Source organism: Notamacropus eugenii, chromosome X, assembly GCF_028372415.1.
Source record: "Notamacropus eugenii isolate mMacEug1 chromosome X, mMacEug1.pri_v2, whole genome shotgun sequence".
Classification (NCBI taxonomy): domain Eukaryota; kingdom Metazoa; phylum Chordata; class Mammalia; order Diprotodontia; family Macropodidae; genus Notamacropus; species Notamacropus eugenii.
This window is the reverse complement of record NC_092879.1, coordinates 40,328,618-40,355,532: the sequence shown is the minus strand read 5'-3', so window position 1 is coordinate 40,355,532 and position 26,915 is coordinate 40,328,618.

The window sequence follows — 26,915 nt, the reverse complement described above, 5'->3', positions numbered from 1 at the left end:
ATAAGATTTTAACACATAAATGAGACACCTTGTTGGGTGGCAGGCTTTAAAGTCATTTTACTTTATCAAATAAAACACTTCCTTCCCTATGTTTTAAAGTATTTTATCAGGTTTTGTTTTTTAATTCAATCAGCAATTCTTAAGTCTGGGTGATTCAGGCTATTACTATCAAAGATTATAGTGTGAATTTTGACTTTCCCTCCATCACCTTAAAAAGAAGAGTACAAAGTACATCCAAAATCTTTCACTTGAAGCTAGCTGATTCCAGTCTCTGCCCTAAAGCACACACCTAGCAACTCATCCATCTATTTCAGCTATTTTCTTTTTCAAGTTTTCATTTCCTACCTCTGATAAGAGTATGCTCAAGGAAGCCTCCTTCTTTCCCTCTCCTACTTCTTTGTTTAAATGATCTTCAGTTGTGGTGCCCCAACTTCATGAAATAATACCAAGTGTTTTCTCTAACCCTCACCCCTTCATTCCTTCCTCTGTAACTTGGCTATTTTAATCCCTCACATCTCTGCACCTTAGTTCTGATCTCCTACATCTCTGGTTTCTCAATGACACTGAAACAAGTTGGAATTTCCAAGTCACAAAATCGTTACCTACTTTTTACATTGAATCTGCACTTCTTTATCTCTTATTTTAAGATCGTCTTAAATTTCTTACCTTTCTATGGTTCAGCAAGTTTCTATTTCAAAGGCCTTGCCCAGTTCTGCATGCTATGAATCTAAGGATGGAATCTGTTGGAAGAACCACTTGTTTTCATGATGAGGAAGTGCTTTTTGGCATTACACACCAAGGCCTTTTCTTTTATTTCTTGTCACTGATGAATAGTCCTGTTAAATTTGAATTTTTAGTATGTAAATTGCTTCCTCCTGTTTGCCTCCGAGATATTCTTTTTGCTGAAATTCTGGAAGGTGGCTAGAACACTTTTGTGAAACAAAATTGGTTTTTCACTCCAGAGCACTGGGAGGTCAAGTGATTTGCCCAGGGTCAGAAAACCAGCATGTGGCAGAGATGGCTTTGAACCTGGATATCCTTGGCTCTGAGGCCAGCCCTCTATGCACCACACCATACTGCCACTCATCCTTATAAATGTGAAAGTATTTTCATTTCTCACATTTTTCTTTAAATACCAAGTTGAAAAATATTTTATCCAAATGGCTATAAGGATTCCTTCATGTTTCTTATATAAGAAAGCAACATAGTTAGACAGGTATTTTAAGCGGATTAGCTTGACAGTTGTGTGGAGGCTAGATTGAAGAGGTGAAGGGATGGCAGCAGAAAGTACCAGTAGGGAGCTAGTGCAACAGTCCTCATGAGGTTCTGCTTTAGGGTAAAATAGAGGCCAAATAGGAAGGATTTCCTTATCTAAAGGGAATTCCTTGTCCATTTGAACACTGCACAGAGTATCTTTCAGGAGGGCAGCAAGTACCTTTAGTAAGTACATAACTCCTTTTCAGGTGTCATTTGCTATTAATTGCCTGTTGGGTAGAAATCATATTTACCATATATATACCGTCCACTACAATAATCACAAAGTGGAAACACATTCTAAGTTGAAATAGTTATATCACATCCGAATGAGGAGGTGCGTTTCACAACTTGTCTAGGGGGTAAACTCTTAACCGGACAATGGACAGAAGAGACCATAAAAGACAAAAGAAAATCTTTTGACTGCATATATTTTTAAAACTTTTGCACAAATAAAGTCAATGAAGGTAGAGTTGGAAAAGAAGCAATAAAGTGGGAACATATTTGCATAAGAAAATCTAATAATCAAAATATACAAGGAATTGACTCAAATACATGTGGTCAAAGGATAGGGAAATGTTTCAGAATTAAAATGAAAATAATTTCAAGATTTCATATCACACTATGTAAATTAATGGTTAAAGACAATAAAACGGCAACAGCTAATACTGGAGGAACTGTGGGAAAGTAGACAAAATATGCTATTGGTGGATTTGTGAAGCAATTTGTTTTTCATAGCAATTCAGAATTATGTGAGAAATATGAATAAACATTTCATACCCTTAGACTTAGGACACATATTCCTAAAAAGCAAACAGTAGTAACTGTTTACAGGTATACAGTAATTTAATAGAGGTAACTGAAAGATTTTGCCAAGTAGTTTGCTAGAATTTAAGTAAGTCTCATTTTCTACATTCTCTTGGCTGGTGGTTCAGAAACACTATCCCAAAAAGGCCATGTGGTCAGCCTGTCCTGACCTGCTCTTAATCAAACCATGTCTGCTCATTCTGATCAGCACTTCCTTTTCTGTATAATGTTCACAGTCATGGAAGACACCCATTAGGTGAAGACTGGTGAAGCTTGCATTTGCTCTATCAAGTCAAGTGTCTTTTCCTTTTTGCTTTTTAATAACCAGCACTAAATATAGTAGAACCTTGTATTCTGTTCCCCCTTTCCATTGTAGGACAGTGATGAGGTGTTCTGCTTTTCAGCATCTTTGCAGGAAGCTTGTCTTACACTGCAAGATGTCTCCAACACAGCCCACCATCCCCACACAGTCTCTAACAGTAGCCTGGCTAGAAGAAAGCATACAGAGAGAAGATCCAATTTTTCTTTGTAGAAACAACATCATTTTTTTTAAAATACCAAACGCTACCTCAGAAAAGAAAACATGCATATGCTCGACATGGGTTTTATCAATTGATTTCAGTAAATTAAAAGAGGAAAAAGACTCTTACTTCTTCAAAATCTTACCCCATACACTGAGTAAATTTAGAACATCCATAGATCATTATATAAACACACATACATAAATAATTATGAGGGTTGCTCAGATGTGCATATGTGTGTATACATATCTCAAATTCTTTGCAAGCAAACATAAATGGAAAGAAATACCAGGTTTTCCTCATTTTTCAATTTTCTCATGATGTAAATGTTAATCAACTTGTCTTTTACAATCAAATCATTTGTAATCCTGGAATGTCTTAAAAGTAGATTCATTGCAAATGAGACCACCTACTACATTTTCTCACTCAAAATCCAAAGTGAGAAGTGCATCTGAGTTACATTTTCTCCCCAAATAGATGAAAACGCATTTATAGAAAAAGCAAACCCTAGTAAGTATGTAATTTTAGTAAAGAGACTGGTTTTGCTTAAGCAGAATTCACAACACAGTCTACACTCTCATCCTATGCCTTGTGTCATATACAACTCCAGCCACTAAACCCCACTCTGCAACATTGCTTCCCCATCCCCACCCAGGTAAACTTTTAAGATTGGTAGATGGAGCCTCTGAAATGGCTTCTTTTTAATAAAAAAAAGGTTCAGAATGCAGAAAAACTACTGCCAACTGTTCAATCCTGTAATTTTTTTTTTTGTGAAATGAAACAAGAATCCATTAGAGCTTTTACCGGATTGCACACAACTACAACCAAACACAAAGATGGGTCCATATATCAGTGGTCTACTTTTGCCAGCACAGATTTGGAAGTACTTGCTTGCATCTGCTGTTCTGCAATACTGGGAGAGCACCAAGAACAGGCAAATCTGGTTCCTGATGCAGAAGGGAACAAGATATTCATTCTACTCAGGAGACAGAGTAAACTCCTCACCAAAACTGGAAAGTGCATGCACGTTAAGCGCCTTTTCTAATCATAAAATGAAGTGGCCTATTGGGGTCCCTCATCATGACATGGAGGTGAATCTGCATTCTCAAAGACAACCTCAACAGAATACAAAGCTCTAGGAGACCCCACCAGACCAAGGACAAAAAGCTGCCACCAGCAGTATGGCTACCAGAAAATGAATTTGTTGGCCACTGTAAACCATAAAAAGAAGGCACTAGCAAATGAGCCTCAGTCCTGGGTGGTTTCCTTTGAATTCCCAAATGATGATAGTGGAATGGTAGAAAAACAGGCAGAAGGTAATGAGAATCACATCATCTTTAGAATACCCACTTAGAATATTGCTTGAAGTGTGAGATCTTGATCCAACAACAAGGCTCTAAAAATGTATGAACATTCTCATTGGAAATGAAAGCAGATGACAAAAAGGAAATCACGGCTAAATAGAAAGACAGCTCCCAGGCTCTCCTGGGAGGGGTTCAGGAAGGAGTAGGATATGTTGGTTTTATTACAATAACCACAGTAGTATGAAATAATGTTCCATAGGATACTCAGCAAACCTCAGTGGAGTAATAGATAAATTGCTGGACCTGGAATCAAGAAGACTTGAGTTCAAACCCAACTTAGACACTCAAACTAACCTATGTGATTCTGGGTAAGTTATATTATATCTCTCAGTTTGTTTCATCATCTATACGATGGGGATAACAATAAGTGCGGTGGTTACTTTCCAAGGTTGTCATGAGAATTAAATGAGATAGTACAAGGTGTCACAAAAACCTTAGCACAATTTTCAGCTCTGGTGGCTTAAAATTGCACCAAGACTTCTAGGATATTCTGTATGTGAAAAAGCTTCAAGGGACCTATCAATGTTAGTTATTGGACCATGGCATCTTAGTGGCAGAATTCTTTTTTCTTTTAATTAATTTATTTAAGTTTTCAACATTCATTTCCACAAAATTTTGAGTTCCAAATTTTCTCCCCTTCTCTCCCCTCCCCCCAAAATGCCATGCATTCTGATTACCCCTTCCACCAATGTGCTCCCCCTTCTAAGACACCTCCCTTCCCATATCCCCATCTTCTCTCTTGTCCTGTAGGACACGATAAATTTCTATACTCTATTACCTGTATTTCTTATTCCCCAGTTGTACACAAAAACAATTCTCAACATTTGTTCCTAAAATTTTGAGTTCCAACTTTTCTTCCTTACCCCCTCCCCACACATCCACACTAAGAAGATAAGCAATTCAATATAGGCTATATATGTGTAGTTTTGCAAATGACTTGCATAATAGTCATGTAGTGTAAGACAGACTATATTTCCCTCCATCCTATCCTGCCCCCCATTTATTCTATTCTCTCTTTTGACCTTGTCCCTCCCCAAAAGTGTTTACTTCTAATTGCTCCCTCCTACCATTTGCCTTCCCTTTTATCACCCCCCCACCCTGCTTATTCCCTTCTCCCATACTTTCTTGTAGTGTAAGATGGATGTTTATACCAAATTGAGTGTGCATGTTATTCCTTACTTGAACCAAATGTGATGAGAGTAAGCTTCACTTTTCCCTTCTCACCTCCTCCCTTTTCCCCTCCATTGGAAAAGCTTTTCCTTGCCTCTTCTATGAGAAATAATTTGTGCCATTCCATTTCTTCCTTTCTCCTCCCAATATGTTCCTCTCTCACCCCTTAATTTTATTTTTTTGGATATGATTCCTTCCTATTCAACTCACCCTGTGCGCTCTCTCTCTCTCTCTCTCTCTCTCTCTCTCTCTCTCTCTCTCTGTCTCTCACTCTCTCTGTCTCTCTCTTTCTCTCTCCCTCTCCCTCTTCCTCCCTCTCTCCCCCTCTGTGTGTGTGTGCATGTGCGTGTGTGTGCGCGTGTGTGTATAATTATCCAACTACCCAGATACTGAGAAAAGTTTCAAGAGTTACAAATATTATCTTTCCCTGTAGGAATGCAAAGAGTTCAACTTTAGTAAGTCCCTTGTGATTTCTCTTTCCTGTTTACCTTTTCATGCTTCTCTTGATTCTTGTGTTTGAAAGTCAAATTTTCTATTCAGCTCTGGGCTTTTCATCAAGAATGTTTGAAAGTCCCCTATTTAATTGAATGACCATATTTCACCTAATGTATTATACTCAGTTTTGCTGGATAGACGATTCTTGATTTTAATCCTACTTCCTTTGACTTCTGGAATATCATAATCCAAGTCCTTCAATCCCTTAATATAGAAGGTGCTAGATGTTGTGTTATCTTGATTGAATTTCCACAATACTAGAATTGTTTCTTTCTAGTTGCTTGCAGTAATATCTCCTTGAACTGGGAAATGTGGAATTTGGCTACGATATTCCTAGGAGTTTCTCTTTTCAGATTGCTTTCAGGAGGTGATCAGTGAATTCTTTTAACATTCATTTTGCCCTCTGGTTCTAGAATATCAGGGCAGTATTCCTTGATAATTGCATGAAAGATGATGTCTAGGCTCTTTTGTTCATCATGGCTTTCAGGTAGTCCCATAACCTTTAAATTGTCTCTCCTGGATCTGTTTTCCAGGTCACTTGCTTTTCAAATGAGATGTTTCACATTATCTTCCATTTTTCATTGCTTTGGTTTTGTTTTGTAATTTCTTGGTTTCTCATAAAGTCATTAGCTTCCATCTGTTCCATTCAGATTCAGATCAACTGCTCACTTCCCCCAGGGGCTTTAAGCTGAGACTTCAACAATGGAAGCTGGCTGCTGCCACCACCACCACCTGGGGCTGGTACTAGGGGAGGACCCTGCTCCCTTCTCACAGAGGTGAAAAAGCTCTCTGACTCACCTTTGAAGTGTCTTTGTCGCCTGTAGGTTGAGGGATTTGCAAACCTTCACTGCTGCTGGGGATTCTGCCCCTGAGGCCTATTCCTCCTGAAGCCAGATGGCCCAGGCTGGGTTGTGCTCTACTCCGCATCTGGTGTGACAGACCTTTCCTGTTGGCCTTCCAAGTCACTCTGGGCTGGAAATCTCCTCCACTCTGACGTTATGGGGCTTTTGCTGCTCTAGAATTTTTTGAGAGTCTTTCTTTACAGGTATTTTATAGGCTGTGGGAGAAGAGTTAGAGTATGTGTGTCTTTCTACTCCACCATCTTGGCTATGCCCCCCCTCCCCCAGTGGCAGAATTCTTGAGCAGAAATCAAAAGACCATTAGAAAGAAAATCATCACATATGTGTCCACATTTGTTGTGGAGGATCCAAGAGGTGGAGATGACCTTGGAAGAATTTTGCTTCTATAAACAAAATGAACACAGAACACAAGAATTGGCTGTTTTGATGCAAAGGTGAGTTATAGGAGAAAAGAGTTAGAATGTTATAAAGCAAGGTGCACAAATAAGAGACAAGAGATAGCAGAGATACCTAGGTGATTCAGAATTCTTATTAATCAGAAATCAACTGTTGTTCAGTCATGCTAGTAAGTATCTGAGGCCAGATTTCAACTCAGGAATAGGTGTTTTCCTGACTCCAGGCCAGGCCATCAATTCACTTCTAGACTTAGCTTCAATTAAGAAGCATTTATTAAGTATCTGCTTTAGACTGTGTGGACTATGGGGATAAAGAGACAAAAAGGAAATGATTTTTGAACCCAAGGAGCTTCTGTGCCTGCAGGAAATGAATACTTTTTTCAAGAAGAGAGTTGAAAAGTACTGAACTGAAGGAGGCTGTGAATACTGGTACTCCAAATGTGATTTACTGAACATGACCAGAGAGCCATGCCTGGTTAGAAACACAAAGTCATTGTACCTGGTCAGCCAAGACAAAAGATGAATAAGAGCAAAGGCCAAAGTTGACACAAAATCTGCAGAAAGGACAAGACCAACACTGCCTATAATTGCACTGTCTGACTGGACTTGAAACCAACTGCTGACGCTGGAAAATGGCGAATGAGTAAAAGCAAAGCTATTGTGTGGAATTAGCACCACTTCTCAGAGGTGCTTTAAGGATGCAGAGCAGTTGCCACAAGATGGAGGTCAAAGAAGCCTAGAAAACATCATTAGGCTGAAAATCAGTGATCTCCTTGCCAAGTAGAGTGGTGCTACTGCCCTAAAAAGCATGGTTTCAGAGGATATGTTCATCTTCAAAGTATGTTACAGAAGGATTTTATACTGATACCTATGAATTGCTTCAAAACCCACAGAAAGGGAGGTGGTGAATTGGACAAGAATCCTAATGGGAGATTACTATAGCATACAGAGTAGAGTTAGATAGAATAATGAGGCATAGATTAAAGTGAAAGCCGTACGTGGTATTCTGGTATGTGCTACAAACACCAAGAATCAAGTTGACAATCTTTGCCCTCACAGTTTCCATTGAGGTAAGGGAAGGTGAGGAGGTGGGAGAGTGGTAAACTTTGTATATGAAAACATATAGTACATAAACTGCTCATATATTTTGACTTAGGAATTCTATTTCTGAGTTTGTGACTCAAGAATGTCAATGACATGTAAAATCCTGCATGTGCCCCACATCTATTTGGTTCATTATGTGTAATAGCAAAAAACAATAGAAATAAATCACAGGCTCGTTTGGGGAAGAAAAAGTATAGCACAAAGTAAGGAATGAAGGAAGTAAGAGCAAGATGTGACAAAGAGCTCTTGGAAAATCTGACAAGGGACAGGGAGGAGGGGACAGGGATTAAGGCAACTCTCAAAGAAACTGGAGATCTTAGCTGAACCTTGAAATGGGACTAGATAAGAAAAGGAGAGAAAAGGTTGTCAATGTACAGCATATATACACTCAGGAGATCCTGGAACCATATTAAGATGGAAGTACAATGATCTCCTATTTTTTCTACATCCTACTCACTCTAAATGACCAAACAGCCACTTTTTAGATTTCATGTGATCTTAGATGTAGAACTAGAAAGGCCTCACTGGGCATTCAAAACAAGTAAAATGTGGCCCAGGGAGGTCCCACACTCTTGATGAAATTCAACAAAATTTGAACTTCACCAGTATGGAATGAGTGAGGCAATAAGGTTAGATAGCAGTTGTTCTTAGAGATTTCAAGCTTTAATAGATGCTAGATCAATATGAGCCTGCAAAGTCACATCATAGCCACATGAGCTAATCCCACCTGCATCTCATTAAAGCTGAATTCTCACTCTGTTCTGCCCTTGTCCAACCTCATCTGTAACAACGTGTTCAGCCCAAGGCACCAGAGTAAGAACATTTTTAACCTGGCAAGGATCCAAATGGGACAATTAGGATGACAAATTCCCTGGAGTCTCTGTAGTATGAGGTCCAGCTGAAGGAACTAGGCAAGCTTACCTTAGACTAGGGAAGCAGGGGGAGGGTTAGGGGACAAAAGAGTAGGTGTTCAGCTATTTGAAAAGCTTTGATGGACAAGACAGATAGATTGGCTTTATTCTGTTTGGACCCAGAGGGTAGAATCTGGAGCTGAGCGGAAACTGCAAAGAAACTAATTTAGGCCTGATATCTGGGGTGTGGTGTGGGGGTGGGGTGAAATTCCTAACAATTAGAGTTGTCATAAATTAAAGCTAAAAGATAAGCATATTAACGCAGAAGATCCTGCGATGAAGGAAGACACTGGAACTGGAGAATAATTTGAGCTGAAGCAGAAAATTCCTGCTGCATAAGAAGAAAGACAACTGAAGAACAGAATACTGGAACATGGGAAGAACTTGAGTTGAAGAACAGTACTAGAGCAGGGGAATACTGTGCACAGAAGGAAAAGAGTACAGAAGCTTAAGCGGGAGCTAAAGAAGAGGCAGGACATAAGCAAGAGGAAGAAGTCAGGCTGAAGGGAAGCATGGCACTGGAGGGGAAGGAAAAAATGGAGGAAGAGAAAGAGGAGGAGGAGGATAAAGAAAGGGAAGAGGAAGAAAAATAGGTGGAGGAAAAATGGGAGGAGGAAAATATGAGAGGAGGAAAAAGTGGGAGGAGGAAAAAATAGGAGGAAAAAATGGAAGGAGGAAGAGGGGGAGAAAAAAATACTTTTCTACATATACTGACATGCTTCCATAATGGAAGCAGTGATTAAATACTGAACACCTTTGCAGCACACTCCATCTTGGTCTTCAACATCATCATCCTTCCTCCTTTTTATTCTGTCCTTTCTATTCCCTTCTCCCATCACTCCATGTTTTGGTACTGTGTCCTATACTTTTTTTTGCCCTTCTGCTCCACCCCAAACACCCAGCCTCCTCTCCAGTACTCCCGTGTCTTTCAGGGTTTCTTTTTTGTGAGAAAGTAATTGACAACCAAGGTGGGAGTGACAATCAGCTACCCCTCTCAGGAAGATTTGTACTTTACATGAGGTTCTAAGAAAATGGCACTGTTAAATCCTTGAGAGATTTACTCGAGATTCAAACAAGGTAGCTAATGTACACTCAGAAGTTTAGAAAGTGAGTCTGTCCTCATCATCTGAGATATTTGGGGGGAAGTTAACAAATTCTCCAGGATCTTCTTAAAAGTCGGAATCTGATGACCATATGTAGCTTTTATAAGTGGTGATTGTTTGCCCAGTCTGTCTTATAAATCCTGTGTTTGTAAAATAGATTGTTTTTATTAAAAAGGTATACCAGATGTGGAAAAATGGTTATTTTAAAATGATAATTTAGAAAGATCTGGGGTTCTCTTTCTTTCAGGAAGTGATTTGAAGCAGAATAAGATGATTTAAAAAAGTAGTTGATGAAAAGTTTTCCCAGGTTTTACTTCTGTGGAAGATTTTACTATGAATTTTCTAAAAAATATTATATATGAAATATTTATATATCAGCAATGATGCCAATGGACATTTGATATAAAAAAGTAATGCAAACCCAAGGGTCCTGTGTCCTAATAATATTGGTGTTTGCAGAGCAAGAAAGAGAGAGGACAGATTACTCTTTGAAATCTATCTTCATGAAGTAAATTGGCTCAGGAAAGAAATTAATATTAAAAATTTGACTTTAGTAAGTTTTTTTTTTAATTCAAGTCAAATACACAATAATCGTACTGATAAAATTAGAATTGGTATGGAGAATACGTTAAGCTTTGATCGGTGATCCTCATGAAGCATTCTTGTTTAGTCACTTAAATAATACATTGAAGCTCTGTTGAAACCACCTAAAAACACACTATGTACCAGAGGAAGGGAACACTCTTGAGAAGCTAAGATTTTCCAGAATAGAATCCTCCAGACTGTTGCCTTATGCTAGCACTAGGCCTATTCCAGAGGGGTGTCATTTTATACCTGGTGCATCTCGGCTCTGGAGCTGGAATGGCACTTAGAAGTCATCTGATAAATCCTCCCCATTTTCTGGAGGAGGGAGCTTGAGCCTCAGTGGCAATCTGGGACAACGAAAAGAAGACTAGATCAAGAGTCCCATCCCCACTCTACCATTTACCAGTTGTGTGATCCTAAGCAAATCACTTAAATTTTCTAGACCTCAACTTCCTACTCTGTAAAACACAGCAATCTAAAACGATGACCCAAAAGGTCCCTTTTGAGTTCTAAATATTTGGGCCTAAATTACCTACCTGACATTACACCATAGCACAGAAATGGGATTCAAAGCCAGATGTTTACATTTAGAAACCAGTCTTATTTGTATTATACCATCGGAACTCTGTCTCTCCAGAGGGGGTGCAGAAAACACCTTTCAGTGTATTGTCATTTCTACGGATCCTTTCAAGAGATTTTTGTAAATAGAAAAATCTTTGACTCTTGCTCCCCTTGCTGGGCCATTGTTGCTCTTCCATGCTGGCAGCACAGAGCTGCTTAACTTGAACCTTGAGAGACAGGGTAGATCCTATAGTGTGTGTGAGGAGTGGGCAGGGAAGGGTGCCAATGGGAATGGCTTCACCCTTCATCTCTTAATCTGTCACAGAAACAATTGTATTCTTCCCCTCTATCTCAGTTGGGAGAAGTAGGAATTGGATGGGAGAACAGTGGGTTGAACTTGGTTGGTGGGGTATATGGCTAATAGAAAGATTCACCAAAGATGGGGGAGACTAAGACTTGCATTTCCCTGAAACAGTTCCTAATCTGCCAGAAGTCGAATCTTTGTTACTTTATATAAGGGTGCAACCAATATCTTCTACTCTATGGACTCAGAAACAAGCAAGTTACTAACGTCCCTTGATACATGAGGACTGTACAAAGTCTCCAATGGCTGATTTGCTTTCAAACCTCCATAAAGAACCCTCTGGTGAGATATGCAACAGAACAATGTCACACTGTGATCACATCCTCGAGTGGTGGCAATGAAACTGACTTCAGTAAAAATTTGGAAATTCTAGACAACATAAGCTGATAGACACTCAGGGCATCTCAGAGACACAGAGTTCACCTCCCAGGCAGCCTGTAATGACCACTTTCAGAGAGAACCATTCCTTAGTTACCTCCTAATGTATGCTGGCTGAATTTCAATGCCTTACAAAGTAGACCATCAGAATTTTTGAAAACTGCAAGTGTCTAGGGTAAATCACTCCTATTGAAATTTAATCCCGTTTCTCCTTGTTTGGTCAGTGCTAGGAATAAAGAACAGCTAGTCCCCTTCAGACCCACAGAAGCTTCAAAAAGCTTGTTAGCTAGAGAGTTCCTATTCACCAAAATAGCAGCTGTAAGATGAAAACTTGTTCAGGTTGTGTCTGTATGTTGCCTGAGACTCTAGCTGAATCATAAGAAATCAGATGACTGGCATTTCAGCACATGCTAATTAGCTGGAGCAAAGGAGCAACTGTATGACTCTAACATCTACCTGGAAAACTCATTCCAAAGTCACTGGCTCACAACATCAAAAGCCTTTTACCAGCCCTCACCTTTGCCAAGCATAAATGAGAGACCACATCTTGATTTCAAAGGATCCAACTGTTTTGAGGATCAGATCAAGACTTACAATAGTGTGCAAATGAATTGTGACAAAGTTAATTTGTGACAGACAATTCAATGACACAATAATCCAAACAAGTTATGTGTGTGTGCATATGTGTTGTAGGCTTCCTTTATTCTACAATCTCTTGTTTCAAAAGATTTTGACATCTTAATGCTTCCTCCTGAAATCGTACTTTGACTATGTTGGATGTTGAGTATACCTCTGATGAATAGTTCATTTTCCCAAGTCTAGTCTTGATTAGAACCCATTTGTTGTTCAGTCATTTTCAGTCGTGTCTGATTCTCCATGACCCTGTTTGGGGGTATTCTTGCAAAGATATTAGAGTGGTTTTGCCATTTCCTTCTTCAGCTCATTTTACAGAGGAGGAGACTGAGGCAAAAAGGGAAAAGTGACTTGCCCAGAGTCACACAGCTAGGACATATCTGAGGTCAAATTTGAACTCAGGCCATCCTGACTCCTGAGATGGCACTGCATCCACTGAAGTGACATTTAGTTGCCCTTAGAGCTCATAGTTTTTCAATAAAGTTAAAATCAGCCAAGTTCCCAGGCCACTGAAGCATGTTTGTCTCTATTGTTTGAATCAATTGTCCAACTTATTGTTGCTTGACACAAAGCTATATTGCAGCATTCTACCTCCACTTGGGAATTCCTGTAATTCAGAAATAATTCTGCTTCTAAATAGATCAGTATATTTATGAGAGGGCATCATTCCTTCCCTGATGAGGACAAGAACACCATGGCCCCCTGAAAGTTTTGGAAAATCCTCCAGGGCAAGAATTTACACCTTGGAAATCAGCAAATGCTACAAATCATGCTTGATTTATTCTGCTGATTGTCTCAACTTAAAGTGATGGAGAAAATGTTAATAATATGAATTAAAATTCAAACATTTTTCCCTCCAGAGGGCCAGTTCTCAAACCCCCCCCTCCCACCATGACAGAAGAATAGATTTTTCAGCTGTAAAAGCTCTTGTCCTCTAATCTAGGCCTCTTCTTTTACATATAAGGAAATTGAGATTTGAGAGAAGGAATTTTTCCAAGGTTCCAGAGGCAGCGAGCGTCAGAGCTGGGATTCAAACCCAAGTCGTCTGAGTTCTTTCCAGTGCAGAAATCAAAATGACTAGAATGAAAGACCATTTGCAAAAAATCTTTTGACCATACTAAGTACATCCATCCAAACAGCAGAACAAAGAAAAGAAAATATAACAGTGAACAGGAAAGAAATGAAGGATTTTTACAAAACAGTGAAATTCAGCAACAGAAATGGCTTTTTCCAAATGGAATTGGGAGGAGGTCTGGATTACTAATTCCTTCAGGTTTTCACTGATGCACATTTGTAATTTACCTGAAACTTATCCTCTTAGAGACTTGCCTTGGCATTCTCTGACTAGTTAAATGTCCTACCCGAAGTCCCATAGCTTGATGTTAGAGGTAACTACTGAACGCAGGTCTTGATAACTCCAAAACATTTATCCACTAAACTGAAGGGTTCTTAAGTGGCCCTACGCTGAGCAAAAGCATTTACGTAGCCCCTGGGGGGAGGAAGTGCAGACAATCAGAGTTCATCTTGGGCATTTATTTCTCCATACTCTACTCCAGCAACATCCATGGTTTACATTCCACTCGGGCATCAAACTTGATTGTTCAAAGGCCAAATCAGAGCCCTTTTCCCTACACACAGTTGAATTGCCTGGAGAAATTCTCCATGCAAATTTCTTGGGGCAACAGCCTTGTGCCTTCATTTGTCCAGCTGTCTCTCATTTTGAGACTGCAAGCATTCAATTTGGGAAGCAATTGGATTATACTCAGCTTCTTGGATTGTAACTCAACTGCGCTTGATATTTTGAGTGGAATTCAGTTGTACTCCAAAAAGTCAAACAGAACACATTTTCACTTGAATGATGTCAAACATAATTTAGTTGCAGTCTCAGATGTAAGCAGGGGTCCCTGGGTTCTCTCTATGTATGGAGCTCCAATTCACTGGGGGTAAAATGAATACTTCTGAGAAACAGACCCGCAAACAGGCTATTGGAGTGGTTTAGATGTAGTACCTTATGGTTACTCCTGTCCAAATGATGGCTGAATATGTTACATTATATTTGTAATGAAATAGTAATAGAAAATCAATGATAATAATATTTATATAGAAATTTCCGAAGCACATTACAAACATCACCTCATTTCTGCCTCACAATAGCCCTGTGATTACAGGTACCACATGTGTTATCATGTTTCTTTTATAGATAAGGAAATTGGGGTACAAAGAGGGCAAGACAACTGTGTATGGTCACACAGTTGCTATGTATTGGAAGTGGTAACTAGGGTAGTTAAGTGGCTCAGTGCATAGAGCACTGGCCCTGGAGGCAGGAAGACTCATCTTCTGGAATTCAAATCTGACCTCAGACACTTCCTAACTGTGTGACCCTGGGCAAGTCACTTAACATTGTTTGCCAAGAAAACCTCAAATGGAGTCCCAGAGTCTAAATGTCTGAACAACAATTTAAACCTAAGTATTCTTGGGTGCACATCTAGCACTCTTCCTCCTAAACTTAGAAAGCAGGGAAAAATTAAAGGTTAGGCTTTTTCTCTGGGATTATCTTCACAAAATTTATAGTAACAGGTAAATGAATTAATGAAAAAAATTGCTAAGCACATATTATATGCTAATTCAATTAAATTATGTATAAATTAAATGTTTTAAGTACTATTCTAAATGCTAAGGATACAAATACTGAGCTGGCACTCTGATAGGGGAGCAGGGGCCAGGGTTGGGAAGTGGAGTAAAGAGGAGCAGACCAACACATTCCTTCATGGAACAAGGACAGAGTTGATTGGATCATGGTTTGGAAATGGAAGAGGGGAAGGCAAGGGTGCCCCCCTGCTTCAAGAAGATGGCTAAGGAGTCATAGGCAACCTAAAGCATTGCTGGGGATGGCCTAAAGTAGAGCACCAGGAGAAGTCACAGCCAATTAGGAAAAGAGAGCCCTTAGGGCGAAGCCCTAGAGGTGAAAGGCTCAAAAGCCCCAGGGCTTGGTTTCTATCTGGAAGAAGGAGACAGCCAGGGAAATCAGGGCCAGCTTCAACCACATTCCAGCTTATTTCTCAAGTACCAAGAGAATGCTTTTTTTCTATAACTTCATATCCTTTGGGTAACAATCATGAAAAAAAAAAAAACTTTGAAACAAGTTATTTTTCCTCCTAAAACAGATGCAAAAATTAATATTTAAAGGAAGATTGATTTAATTTCAGTATTCTAAAAAAATGTCCAATTTAAAATTTAATCTGAACATTTGTAGGATCATTTCTCTCAGCAATGTGTACAAATTGAGCACAGCTGGAAGGTAAGAAATGAGAGAATTTGGTCAAACAATTTGTATTTTTGTGTCTTTTCTTTGGTCTACACAACCACAAGTAGCCTGCTTGCCTCAGGTGTTCAATAAGTGCCATGGAGAAGGACAGTGGTTGCCTTGACAGCCCCAGTTAAGAGGAGTAATGATTCCTTATCTGAAAACTGGACTTCATCTCAGGTCACACCATGTGAGGGCAGAACTGAGCCATCAGCACTCCCTTTACAGTAGGGAGCTGAGAGGCTTGAAAGCTTGGTCTGCACCCTGACTCCTCTCTTGATGAGAGAAATTGAGTGGCCAAGGCCTGGAAAAGAAAAGACGCACGTGTAGGTGACTGATTGGCCAAACTTTTCCGCTGATCATGGAATGATTCGATGGGCCTGTGAACATTTATTTCCTCCACTTTTAATTCCATTCACCAAGCTTCATTAAATACAAACTACTGTCAGGCACTTAGGTAGGCACTAGCAATACAAAGTGATCAGAATGAAAACTCTTCCTGCCCCCACAGAATTGATATTCTTCTGGAAAAATGTATACAAATAGATAATTAAATGAAATAAAACGAGGAGGGAGAGAGCAACCCAACTATGAGGATTAGAGAAGGGTTTCTATAGGAGTTATGACTGAAGCTAGAGTTTGAAGGCTGAAAAAAAATGAGGAGTCAGCGCATTGTAGGCATGGGGTGTGTCCTGTACAAATACGGAAGCAAGAGTGGGAAAACAGAGCCAGACAAACAAGAAGGTGGTCACTTTAGCTATAGCATGGTGAGCAGGCAAATGGAAGAAACATGAAGTTGGGAAAGATTAATTGAAGCCTGATGGTGACTGGGTTCTAAATGCCAAGCTGGGGGATTTAGATTTCATTCTATGGCCAATAGTGAGAAATCTTGAAGGTTTTTCATCTGAGGAGTGGTGCAGTCAACCTTTTCCTTGGAACAATTACTTTGACACCTCTGTGGAAGATGGTTGGAGAGGTAAGAGACTAGAAAGCAGGAAGACCAAATAGGAAGTTACTGCAACAGCTCAAGTTACAGGTAAGGAGGCCAAAAACCAGGCGGGAGGGCTATGGGAGTGGTCCAAAGGGCACAAATGGGAGAGGTGATGCAGAGGTAGAAGCTGCAAGTCTTGGCAATTGACTGGATAGAAGGAATGAGAAAAAGGCAAGAAGCAAGGGGGATTCTGAGGATAAAAATCAGAGCAACTAGAGAGATGGTGGTGCCCAAACCAGAAATAAGAGAAATTCAGAAGGTAGATATGACATGCCTAGAGGGAACACTACTAAAGATAGAGCACAGGACTTAAAGGCAGTAAGACCTGAGTTCAAATTCAGTTTCAGGCACTTACTAGCTGTAAGACCTTGGGCCAAGCCAATTAACCTCACCAGGCTTCAGTTTCCTCATCTGTAAAATGAGGATAATTATAACACCTACTTCCCAGGGTTGTGAAGCTCAAGTGAGATAATAATTGTACAGCCCATAGTATGGTGTCTGGCACATAGTAAGTATTTTTTTTAAAAGTTTACCTATTATTATTGTGCTGTAAAAATCAAATGAGATATTTGTAAAAGGCTATGTAAGCATTAAAGTTCCATAGAAATGCTAATTGTCATTAGTATTATTATCACATGGAATAAGCAGTCACGACCCTGTTTGCCTCAGTTTCCTCATCTTTAAAATAAGATAGAGAAGGAAACGGCAAATCACTCCAGTATTTTGGCTAAGAAAACCCAAAATGGAGTCATGATTGAAATGACTAAACATCCACAAGGCACAGTCCTGGAGCTCAGGAGAGAGGTTAGAGATGGCTGTATACATGTGGGAGTCACCAGCATAAAGATTATAACTAAGCCCATGAAAATGAATGGGATCACCAAAGGGGAGGGTTTAGAGAGAGAAGGTAGCCTAAGACAAAACCTGCATAGTTAAGATGTCGAAGTTTAACGACCAAGTTGGTGGTCCAGTCATTTCTGTCTTCTTCAGCCCTCTGTCCTACTAGCTGCCATGCCTCTAGTAGCAGAAGTGGAGAAAGCCAAATCCAGCCACCTCACCAGAGCATTTGGTACACTGAGCATATGGGAAACCACTGGCTCCCAGGAAGACTGATGTGTTCAAATACTATTGCTCTACTGAACTAAAAGAGTAATCATACTAATAGGAGAATATTTGGATTCTCTGCTGTCCTTCTTTCATCTCATCTTTAGACTTTCCAGCAGGTGAAAGGTTTCTTTTTGATATGCAAATAAGGTAGCAGCACAGAGTCTAAAGATATCATGGGGAGGATGGATGCTCAGGTTCCTACTGTCTCGACATTTTCCTTTTAAGAATTCAAATGGGTCCAGTAACCAATAATTTGGGAAACCACTGGCTACAGATGCTCCTAAGCAGCAGCATGATTTTCTTTAATCATTGGATCACTGACTTTTTTTCTTCTAAGTTCCATTTTTCTCTGTAATCTTGATAGAGCAGAAAGAGAGCTCTTAGGCCCCAAGCACATTTAAAGTCTCAACACTTAACACCCCAAAGTCTATTAAATCTTACAATAACAAGTCCCCAGATGAAAGTAATTAAACTGAAAAGATTTGCAGAGAGTACATGTGAATGTCTTTTCCCTGCTTCAGAGGAAAAGTACTCAGGCAGCAAAATAAAAACTAAAGGAGAAAAAAGAGGACCAAGAAGGTGGCAGTCAACATTTTGCACAATGTGAAAGTCCTGGCATCCCAACACTAGACCTCTAATAAGGAAACTTGCCAAAGATTGCATCCCTCTGCCAATATGTATGCCTCCAGCAGGGACTTGCACTGGCCCATTTTTATGCCAGGGGTGGAGCTCCATAGATGATGGAAGCAAGGGGAATGGTGACCTCTTAATGGAGGAAGCATCTCATGTTATGATGGTTTCATTTGTCTTTGTATCTTCAGCACCTACTACATAGGGCCTGGACCTATGATTTCAGTAGTACAGGAGACACCTGGGTGAAAAATCACCCTTCCTCCCATGCAAATCAGCACCTTCTCTGCAACTCAGTCCTAACCAGTTGCCTCTAATACTAAGAGGTTGAAGAGGTGGGGTTTCTAACTGCTATCCCATGCTGCCTCTCACAGAAATACTTGGTGGCTCGTTTGTCCTGATTCTCCCATTGTTAGTTCTCTCTGTCAACAACAAAAATAATTTTGTATGAATTCTGTATATGATTTTATTTACTTCTTTGCATATGTGCTATTTCCCCCTATAGAAGGTAAGCTTTTTGAGGGCAGGGGCTGTTCCATTTCTGTATATCCCTAGCACCGAGCACATAGTAAGAACTTAATAAACATTTACTGGTTTTAGTATGAAGAGGAAAAGATGAAAAAAAAAAGTCTTGCCACATATCACCATGGCAATTAGAAAACATTTAATGAACAGTTAACTAAAAGAGGTAAAGACAATGCATCCTGGGCATTTCACATCTACCTGCTTGAGGCTAATTTCTGAGAGGTGACAAAGCACGATCCACTTATGGGTATCATAAATTACAAGCAGAATTTGTCATTCTGTACACAACTTTTTAAAAATAGACAAAAATTTCAGTGCCTACAACGTGTGGGGATACAATTAAGAAAAGGAAAATCGGCTCCTGCCCTCAAGGAGCTTATAAGTGAATGGGGGAAGAAAACATAAAAAAGGAAGCTAAAAAGCCCAGGGTGGGGGAGGTATACAGGGACGGTGTGGGAAGGTACCGGTATGGGGTCATGGTGATGTGGGAGTGGGATCCAAGGAGTGCAACTGGTGAGAAATGAAGAGTCTGCTAGACTTCAGCCTCCTCTTTAGAAAGAAACTTTTGTGTTCTGACCTCCAGTCCTCCAATCAGAGAGGCAGAGACAACTGAGGGTTCTCATAAGGTGGGAGTCCCAAAGCTGAAAGATTTCTGTAACAGTGAGTTTCCTGGTGATGAGCTTTTCCTAGGGAAACATAATGATAGTGGAATAGAACCCAGAGACTGCAGCTGATGAGAACTGAAGTATGTTTCACATTTATATTGGTATCATTCCTGGATATAGCCAGACCGCAGATTTGCACCACCCCTCTTAAAACAGAAAGAAAGAGGTCAAGAAAACCAACAGATAGAGTCACACATCTGCCAATGTCTCTAATATTCTGCTCCAGTGGTCCCCCATCCTTCCACCGAGAGAAAAGAGGTAGAGATGCTTGGTTGTTCTTCAGGTCAGTTTTGGCTTTTCAATTAGCTTCCATCTTTCCATTTGTACTCTGATAGTCATCATATGTAGTTTTTCTCCTCATTTGATTTATTTCCTTCAATATCAGTTCATACTAATTCTGTCATTTTTCTCTGAATTATTCATATTCATAATTTCCCATGTGAAATGGAATGGTGCCCAAGAGAAGTTACTTTGTTCTATATTTGAAGGCACATGTGAAAGGATCCAGAGGTAGGAGGGCCCTCAGAGTTAATTTCAGGGGTGGGGAACTTCATCCCTGAGGTCACACATGGCCTTCAAGATTCTCAAGTGCAGCCTCTACACCGATTTTACTATTTGGATTCAGTCAAAAGGTTCCCCACCTCTAAGACCCATTTAATGAACGAGGAAACTGAGAACCAGAGAGGTATGGCTTGCACAAGAGAGCACAAGGTAGCAAGTAGCAGACTTTGAATGTGAACCCAGATCTTGTCTATCCAAATCCCGCAGGAGATTCTAGTGCTCAACATATATCCACAGCATATTTTATAGTACGACAGAAAAAAAACAAACTAGAAACAAAAATGAATGCCATGCATGGAGTGGGGGTGGAGGCACTAAAAAAATGAACAGACTGTTACCATGGGCTATAAGAAATGAAGTATTTGGAAAAGCATGGGCAGGCTTGGGAGAATGGATACAAAACAAATAAAGCAACATCAAGAAAAGAATATACACAATGCCTATCACAATGGAAATGGAAAGAATAAAGGACAGTAGCAAAATAAAGAAGTAAGCAAATAAATAGACGAATAAGCAAATAATTATATGAATAAATGCACACTAAACACAGTGTGAGCATAATGACCAAGCTTGGTACCAAAGAAGGCATGAAAGCACACACACACACACACACACACACACACACACACACACACACACACACACACACACACACACACACACACACACACACACACACACACACACACACACACGTATACGCATTCCTTTGCAGAAGTGGGAGGTTCTAGACGTAGAACACTTCAAATACTGTCAGATGAAGTAAATGGGTTAGTTTTGCCTAGTCTTGTTCCCTTTCTTATTTTTTCTTGAAAGGGAAGGCCCTCTGGCTCCTGAATATCTATTAATATGAAAGAGACATAAGTCAAGTCAACCATCAATTATTAAGTACCCATTAAGGTGCCAGGCACTTTGCTAAGCACTAGGACACTAGCAATACAAAGAAAAAGCAAGGAGTTCAGTCTAATTAATGGAGGAGAAACATCTAAATAAGAAGAAAGAAGGTGTAAATAGCTTAAACTAGAGGGAATTTCAGCAGGTATTTCAAGGCATGGAATGTGTTCTTATGCTAGCACTGTCTCTCACATGTGTATATACACACATATGTATCTGTGTAATTAGTATATACATACACATATAAGGTATGTATTGTATCATACATGCATAATATGCAATATAGCTTTTTATATACACATACTTTTATATCACATACTATATAATATATATGTATAATAGATGTGTAATGCAGAACATATCTGTATACACATATTTTATTGTATACACACACATAAAGTATATCATTGACATTTTTTAAGAGATCTGGAGAAGAGAATGCTTAACACAGAGGAATGAGGAGATGAGGAGAGCTTACCTGGGACCCTCAGATCACACTGCAGAGGTGATCTCTCATCACAGTCAGCAGCCAAGGGTGTCTCTGCCTCTGTGTTTAAATCCAATCTGCATTAATTCCAATCCCCAAATTCCTACTCCAATAGCTTAGGGCATGTAGAGGGCTCTATCAGATCATGAATGCTAAGCCAGGAGCACAAGGGACAGGCATGTCCTACAAGGATTCTTCCAGTGGCTTACCTGGTTCTTGATCTAGTCCTGAGTCTGACCTGAGCTGGCTTTGTGATCTGGAGGAAGACTGCAATTCACATCCTGCCTGAGAATTTTACTCAGCTGTGTGACCTTGGGCAAGTCATTTAACCTGTCAGTCTTAGTTTCTGCACCTGTAAGATGGGAATAATAATCCATGGAGGACCTAGCTCTTAGAATTGTTGGGAACACTGAATAAGGGAATGTATTTAAAGCACAATAAGTAATTCAAAAAAACAAAGTCAGTGTTCATTCTACTAGACCTCTCTGCTGAACTATAATTTTTAACAAATTCAGTTACATTTGATACCTAGGTAGAGATTCCAAAGACATGGGATTGTACTAAGCAAAGTCCTTCATTAAAAGCAATTAACAAGCATTTATTAAGTGCCAACTATGTGCCAGGCACTTTGGTAAGCACAAAGTAAAAGCAAAAACAGTCCCCACTCTCCAGGACTTTGAAGTTTAATGTCCAAGACAAACAGGTGAATAAATAGGTCTAGATAAGACATATACAGAGTATATGAGAAGGCTGACTTAGAAAAAAAAGACAGTAGCAGCTAGTCAGGCTGGGATAGGTCTCCTTGAGGCTTTGGCACTTGAGCTGACTTTAAAGGAAAGCTAGGGGTACTGACAGGAGGAGCTGAGGAAGGAAGGCATTCCAGTTAGTCATGGGAGCTAGGAGGTCAAAGGGGTGGGAGTAAGAGCTGGAGAGTCCTGTATAAGCCCAGGGAAGAAAACTGGTATGGCTAAAAGATAGAGCATATAGAAAAAGACTGGAAAGAAAAGGTGCCAGGTTGTTTCCATATCATATTCATTTCCGAAAGGATCAACCTCCCTACCCCGATCTACCCACCATGCTCCATCTTGTAAAAAAGAATTTTAAAAAGAAAAAAAAAAGCAATTCAACAAAACCAGCCAACAAATTAACTGTGTCTAACAATATGTGTACTATTCCACAACCATAGACCCCCATCTCTCCTGGGGAGGGACAGAGTGACAGTTTTTCACCCTCTCCTCCAGGACCAAGTTTGGTCCCTCTAACTTTGCCTCACTTCACAGAACTGCTTTGCATCAGTTCACAGAAATGTATAGAGAAGGTGAGTGGGAAGGTTCTATTTGGGATATGTTTCTGAAGGTCATTTGTGTGTTCCAAATAAATATGCCTATTGATTTGATGCTTTTGTCTTTCTCCGGTTTTGGTATCATCTTAATACCTGACGATCTGGCATAGCTCAGTTTCTGTGTGAAACTAATGCTTGCTGGTACATGGGCAACTTCAGCCAAGATTGGCACTGAGTGCATTGTAACAGTGTTCCTTGGGAAGAGGAAGGTTTTCAAGTAAAACAAAGATTTGTTTTAAAGTCAGGTTAAATACTAACAAATTGGGGATGTAACTTAGCTGATACAAGGGGAAGCAGGAATAACAGGTGATTCCCCTCTCCATTTTAAAAACAAGCTACTTCAATGATTCACTGTAAAGGAAAGGTTTAGACACTAGGTATGGTGGGATACCTTTCAAGGGCAATTATTGTGGTTTTCAATTGGCAGTCATTCATCCTCCTCTGTCTGTCTGCTTTGAATAGTAGACTGATGGTCTGAATAATCAGAAGGCAAAATTCTGATGTGAAATAAGAAAGCTTTGGACCCATTCCAATTGATAATGATATTTGCAGCTGGTAGGAAACCCAGAGGGGAAAAATGTGGCTCCACTGTACTTCCATAAAGTGCCAGGAAAATTGGGACCTCCAGAAATTCTTCCTCTCCTCTCCTATTCATTTACCCCTTTGCTTCCTCTTGCTGAAGCTTGTGTTTTCATATGATCCCGCTTACCTAGTCACCAGCCTCTTTTTCATGAGAGGCAGCTGATGTAGTGGATGGTAGGTTAAAACTACAATCAGAAGTCCTGGAGTTCAAAATGTGCCTCAGATACTTGCTAGGTGTGTGACCTTGGGCAAGTCATATCATTCTCATTGGGGATAACCAAACTCACCCTGTACATGTTCCTAATAGAGTTCTTGATGGAGCCAAGTTCTACTAGGGAGATCTTGGTTAGCTGGTCCAGGCTTCCTTAATGATAGGGGGGGAAGGGGAGAGTGGCAATGAGAATGATATCTGTCATTGCCTGTACGTTTTCTTAAAGGTCTCCAGTGGTGGTGCCTGGAAGCATCACAGTGGTGGCAGCAGAGGCTTCTGTGCAAAGGGCAAGGGGAAGGAATCTATTCTCTTCTAGGAGGCCCTTCTGTGCTTCCAACCCACTTGGAGCTCAAGTTAGAAAGGTGTGTGCATGGAGAGAGATAGGGAAGGTAGTCTTCAGGGAACTGGCCTGCTGTGGGTAAGGTTCCAAGCATCCATGAGCTAAGACTCCAGATGCTCTGGTCAAAGTCATTGCTGTTGTGGCTCCTCCTGGGAAATTTTTTCACTTCTTTCCTAGTCCAAACAGTACAGCTCCTCACTGCCCTAAAAATTGTATCCAGCTCTCTTAATGGATTGAGAAGCAGATGGGTACCTTCCCATCTGGCTTTGATCCTGCTCTCTCAGAGGTATTCTTAAAATGTGCGATCACCCAAGATCAAGAACCCTCAGCAATAGGTAGAGTGGCAACTCAGAGACCAGGCTATGGAAAAGAGGGCCAACTTATCTCAGTTCAATTCAACAAGTATTTAATGAGCTCTTGCTCTGTACCCAGTCTCAAAGTAGGCACTGGGGATACAAAGATAAAAATGAAACAGCCCCTTTCCTCAAGGAGCTTCTATTCAATTACCAAACATGTTTAACTACTTTACGGTGGGAACTCAACAATTTTTTTAGTCTTATAATTCCGAAGGATCCAGGATAAAAAATGCTATCCACCTCCAGAGAGAGAACTGACAAACTCTGAGTACACACTATGGCATACTATTTTTCTTGTCTTTCTGTGTGTATTCTTTTGCAATATGGCTAATCTGGAAATGTATTTTATGTGACTTCATATGTATAATCAGTATCGTATTACTTGCTTCCTCAAGGGACTGGTGGGATGGAGAAAATTTTTGACTCAAAATTTTTTTAAAAGGATGTTAAATTTTTTTATATGTGATTGGGAAATATTTAATGAAATAAATGAAAAAATATTTTTAAAAACTTTACAGTCTTAATGTAGATGAAAGCTAGGCTTAATTGTGAACAGTGACCAGGAAAAGGTATTCACTTTAATGGATACATGATCTTAAGACTGTAGGTACTCCCTCCAATGGTGCAGGTCATCTAAGAATATGGACAAATTTGAATTAGATCCTATCTGTTGATAGCCCTTAGTCACCCCTGAGTCCTACAGGAGTAAATGTTTAAACAAAGGCTTGCACCACACCTCCTCCCACCAAGAGGAAGATAACAGGATTTTCCAGGAGTTGTGCAGTGTAGCCCTCATCCAATCAATTTCTGTCCTCCATGGACATAATGGTTAGCAGCCAAGGAGTGGTTTAATGAATTGCTAAGTGATGGCTCCCTGGTCAGCTCACTGAACTGCAATCAGACATGAGAGCTAATAAGAGGAGAGCATCTCTGTCTGCTGGCATAAGCCAACCTTGCTAGGCTTTGAAATCACACTTGAATGACAACTAGATGAGTGAGTTGACCAATGTCATCAAGAAAACAATTTCAAAAAACCTCTGAAATCAAGGGGAAAACCTGATTTTGGCACTTTCAGTGAATATGGAGGGAAGGAGCAGGAATGCTGAATTTGGAAATGCACAGCATCGTTAAGACAATTCTCATCTGAACCATGCATAATGCCAGTAACATGAGCTCCCCCATCACATGATGGGACCAAAGAGACCTGGGGAAACAGACTAGCAATTCTGCATAAACATATTCTTGCTGAGATTTAGGATGACAAAAAAGAGCAATAAGAGGCTTGAGAGCATAAAATTTTTCCCAGGAGTGATTAAACTGAAGATGAAAGGTAAGAAAAAAAGGAATGAAAATGTAATTATGTCTTATATGAATACGTTGATTGTCATAAAAAGTAGAAACCTCCAACTTCCCTTTTGCAGAGACTTAAAGAACATGGAGTCCCTTTCATGAGAAGTAGTTCATATCGGTCTTAAATTTCCTTCTCATTTTATCACCCCTTAATGCTCAAATTTACACATCCCTTTCATTTACCAATGAAATCCTCATCTGCAGCAATAGAAATGGTAACCAGAGCCTGAGAGATGACAAGCCCACTGTTCACTGCCCTGATCAGCCATATCAAGAAGACCGGGGGCAGGTCTAGATACCATACTCAAGGAGGGAGACTAAGGAGTATCCTCCAAGAGGACTGTTTGGTATAGACATGCCTAGCCTAGAGAAGAGGAGGCATGGGTGGGTGGGGAACATAGAACTCATCTTCATATACTTCAAGACAGTGTCACAATGAAAGGGGGAACAGATATTGCTATTTTGGTTGTAATTAGATTCATTCTGGTTGGTCCAGATGAAGAAAAATTCCAGGGAGCTGCAATTCTTTGGGAATTCACTGATGTGGGCAGTCCTTCCACTTAGGTTGGACTTGGAAGGAAGGAAGGAAGGAAGGAAGGAAGGAAGGAAGGAAGGAAGGAAATGAATGTGTGATTAAACACCTACTTTGTGTCAGTCATTGTGCTGAATGACTTACAAATATCTCATTTGATCTTCACCATCACCCTAGGAGGCAGGTGCTAGTATTATCCCCATTTTCTAGTTGAGGAAACCAAGACCGACAGAGGTTAAGTGACTTGTCTAGGCTCACATAGCTAGTAAGTGACTAAGGTTGGATTGGAACTCACGTCTTCCTGACTGTAGGCCCAGTGCTCTATCCACTTAGCTATTTAGCTGTCTCTTGAAGGAGCCTTAGAGAGTTACTTGAGACTCAGAGATTAAGGGGTTTCTCACTGGTCATTGAGCTAGTAAATATTGGAAGGAATGTGAATGAAAGGTTTTCCTGAACACCCAAAAATCTATTCCCTATGTACATCACTATCTAGGGCAGTTAGGTGGAGCTGCAGTGGCTAGAATGCTAGGCCA